Genomic DNA, 4033 nt, shown 5'->3' with positions numbered 1-4033 from the left:
TGGCCAAAGAGTCATCATAGTTTTAGCAAAAACAAGTTGTGCCTGACTAATTTCATTTCCTCATTTTTTTTCATAATTACTGTGCTGATAAATCGGGGAATTCTATAATTAAAATTTACTTAGACTTGAGCAGGTAGTTGATTAAATCTAAGATGTCATTCTTGTAGAAAAGATAAGAGATATCATGTTGATATAATGAGTAATCTCAGCCTTGAAGAAAAGTTAAGAAAATAAGTTTCTCTCCCTTCTTTGCAGAGATGGAATACTAAGCTTGTGTGTCCTTAATTATCAGAGTTAATTTGCTCAAATCAGTTGTCAAAAGAGGTAGTAGCTTTGTTGGTCACCCAATGGCCCTTCCCTAGTCCAGGCCTGGCCAGTTCTGCCTGGCAGCAAGAGAACAAGGAGAGTTATTTCAGGATTGTGCTTTTCAAACTGATAATCAGGATTCCCGGAAAGTTTCAGGTAAATTCCAAGAGTCACATGATCTAAACCTCCTTTACTGTTGTTCAGTTCTCTCTTCCTGATCCCATTTGGGGTTTTCTTGGCAAAGATACTGGAATGGCTTGCCAATTCGTTCTCCAGCTCATTTTACAGATAAGGAAACTGAGAAAGACAATTAAATGACTTGCCAGAGTCATACAGCTAGAAAGTGTCTGAGGCCTAATTTGAACTCAGGAGAATGAGTCTCCCTGACTCCTGGCCCAGTTCTTTATCCATTGCTCCACTCAACTGCAACTTCCCTTATTTATACAAATATGGTCAAATGTGACCAACATATTGATTGGTTTTCCTGAACCAGTTTTTTTCTCCCTTATTCTTTTAAAAATCTTTGTTACTAGGAAAGGTTTGTTCAGGAGAGGACAAGGAAGAGATATAGTCAAAACTAGGCAGAGGGTGCAGTGGGGAAAAAAATTGAATATATGGTCAAAGATCTAAGTTCAAATACCAGCTCTGCCCCTTTGCTAAGTTTGTGAACCTGAGCAATCATTTCATCTCTGTGACTCAGTTTCTTTATCTGCAAAATGAGGGGGTTGGGCTAGGTGACCTCCAAAATCTCTTATAGTTCTAAATCAATGTGTGATTAAAGATATGAGCTTAAACAATTGTATCCAGTGTGGGAATCCTATCTATAGTATCAAAAAAATTTTAATTAAAAAACTAATTAGGTAGCTCTTTGTCAATAGAAATAGGTATCTGACATATCACTCCTCTGTTGATAAATCTAAGAAAATGGGGTAAATAAACAATGAAAAAATAAATGCAAAAAAAAGAAAAGAAAATGGGGTGGCAGTATCTAATGGCTGAAAGGACAAAGTTGGTGGCTGTCTTAGTGTAAGTCAACATGAGGATAGTTGGAGGCCATATCAGTTCTCTATGTAGGACACCACAGTCTCTGTCAGATGATCCTCCCAGATTCCTCCTGTCCTCCATCCTCTTCATCCTGGGTAGCTGAGAGTAGACCAGACAACTGCTCCTTTTCTCTTCCTTTACTCAGTTTCCTTATCTGGAAGGCAAGCTCCTCTCATATGGTAGCATGCCTTGTCAAGGCACATCATGGTTCTAGGAACATAGGAGGAATGTTAAGGCAACTGCTTCTAAAAGATCACCTGATAAAGGTCCAGGAAGAACCTGGAAACTCTGTGACCTGGCCTGATTCCCTCTGCTCTACATTTATTTTTAAAGCCTAAGTTGGTTGATGAGCAACCTGTGCATCCATATTGATCCTCCAAACAAATCCCATTTCTCTCCTTATTATCATTGTTTCTCTTTCAGTTTTTCTTCAGAATTTAATTCCCAAACATCTTCCATCCCTCCTGGCTTGACTTCTTCTCAAGCATTTAAGTCCATAGAAACTTATCTAGATTAGAGGACAAGAGATTGTGTAAGGGCTAGATGAACTCTTTTCATCCATCTCTGCTGTCCATCTGTCCCCCAACTCTTGCTTCTCACTCTATGAAGCTGTTGCATGGCAGGAGCCGTATCCTATAAACTATCTCAGCAAATGAGCTAAACTAGGTTGAGAATAATTGACAGATCTTAAAGCCATTGGCAAGTTAGGGAAATATCAGTCCCAAATATGTGAAGACTTCCCCTGGCAGAATAGTGAATGAAATAATAATTTGTTCTACCAGCAATGAAAGCAGCTAATGCAGGAGCTGTGGAACACTTAAAGCTTGGTCAAACATCAGAGACACCAAGGTCATCCTGGGGCCATCACCTGAGCCATCTTGACTTTTGTCTTGCCACTGGACTTTGATAATTTTGAAAGAGACAGTGAGACTGATAACTTCATACAATTCTGCCTCACTAAAAAGCAGTACATCACCCCATAATGTCACTGACCCTTTTTGAAAATAAAGAACAAACAATAATAATTTTTAAAAATTTTAGTGGATACTTTTAATTACATTAATTAAAAAAAGTTTTGCACAAATAAAGCCAATGTAACCAAGATTAAAAGGTAAGCAGAAAGTTGGGAAACAATTTTTACAAATAGTATTTCTGATAAAGGCCTCATTTCTAAAATATATAGAGGCCTGAATCAAATCTATAAGAATACAAGTCACTCCCCAATTCATGAATAGTCAAAGGATTTGAACAGGCAATTTTCAGATGAAGAAATGAAGTTATTTATAGTCAGATGAAAAAAATGCTTTAAATCATTATTGATTAAAGGAATGCAAATTAACCTCTAAGGCACCACCTAACATCTAGCAGATTGGCTAATATGACAGCAAAGGAAAATGATAAATATTGTAGAGCATATGGAAAAACTTAGACATTAATACATTGTTAATGGAACTGTGAACTGATCCCATCATTCTGGAGAGCAATTTGGAACTATGTTCATAGGGTTGTAAAACTGTGCATACTCTTTGATCCAGCAAAAACAATACCAGGTTTGAATCCACAAAGACTTCATAAAAAATGTTAAAGGACCTATGTGTATACAAAAATGTTTATAGAAGTTCTCTGTGTGATGGAAAAGAATTGGAAATTGAGGGGATGTCTATCAATTGGGGAACGACTGAACAAATTGTAGTATATGGATATAATGGAATACTATTGTTCTATAAGAAATGATGAGCAGGAAAATTTCAGTAAAATCTGGAAAGACTTATATGAAATAATACTGAATGAAATGAGCAGAAGCAGTAGAACATTGTATATACAATAACAGCAATATTGTACAAATGGTTAACTTTGCTAGACTATTCATCTCAGCAATACAATAATCTATAACTTGTAAATAAAAAGCTATTAAAAATTTTTAAAAAGAAAAAAATACAATAATCTAAGATAATTCCAAATTCTTTGATGGAAGATGCTATCCACACATCTAGAGAATGAACTATGGAGTCTGAAATCACATCAAAGCATACTGTTTTCACCTTTTTGTTGTTGTTTTATGTTTCTTGTGGTTTTTTTCCCTTTTATTCTGATTTTTCACAATATGACTAATGTGGGAATATGTTTAATATGATTGTGCATGGATAAGCAGATTATTTGCCATCTTGGAGAGGGAAAAGGGAGAAAAAATAGAAATCAAAATATTATAAAAGTAAATATTAGAAAGTATAAAAGTAAAAAACTAATAAATTATTTTAAAGGGGAAAGAAAAGAAAATTATAGGAAAAAAGGAAATAACATTAAAAATTTTTAGCAAAAGGGCAGTTAGGTGGTTAGGACCTGAGTTCAAATCTGGCCTCAGACACTTAACACTTCCTAGTTGTGTGACCCTGGACAAGTCAATTAATCCCAATTGCCTCAGAAAAAAAAAAAATAGCAGTGACTAAGATAAAGGTATAACTATTATAAAGTTTGCAGGTGAGGGGTGACTAAATGACACAATGGATAGAGCACCAGCCCTGAAGTCAGGAGGACCTGAGTTCAAATGCAACCTCAGACACTTATCACTTCCTAGTTCTATGACCTGGGACAAGTCACTTTAACCCCAATTGCCTCTCCAATTAAAGAAAAAAAGGGGGAAAAAAGTTTGCTGATGAGACAAAATTAGAAGAAATAACTAATA

This window comes from Sarcophilus harrisii, chromosome 3 (genome assembly GCF_902635505.1).
Source record: "Sarcophilus harrisii chromosome 3, mSarHar1.11, whole genome shotgun sequence".
NCBI lineage: Eukaryota > Metazoa > Chordata > Mammalia > Dasyuromorphia > Dasyuridae > Sarcophilus > Sarcophilus harrisii.
Note: the sequence above shows the minus strand (reverse complement) of the source record.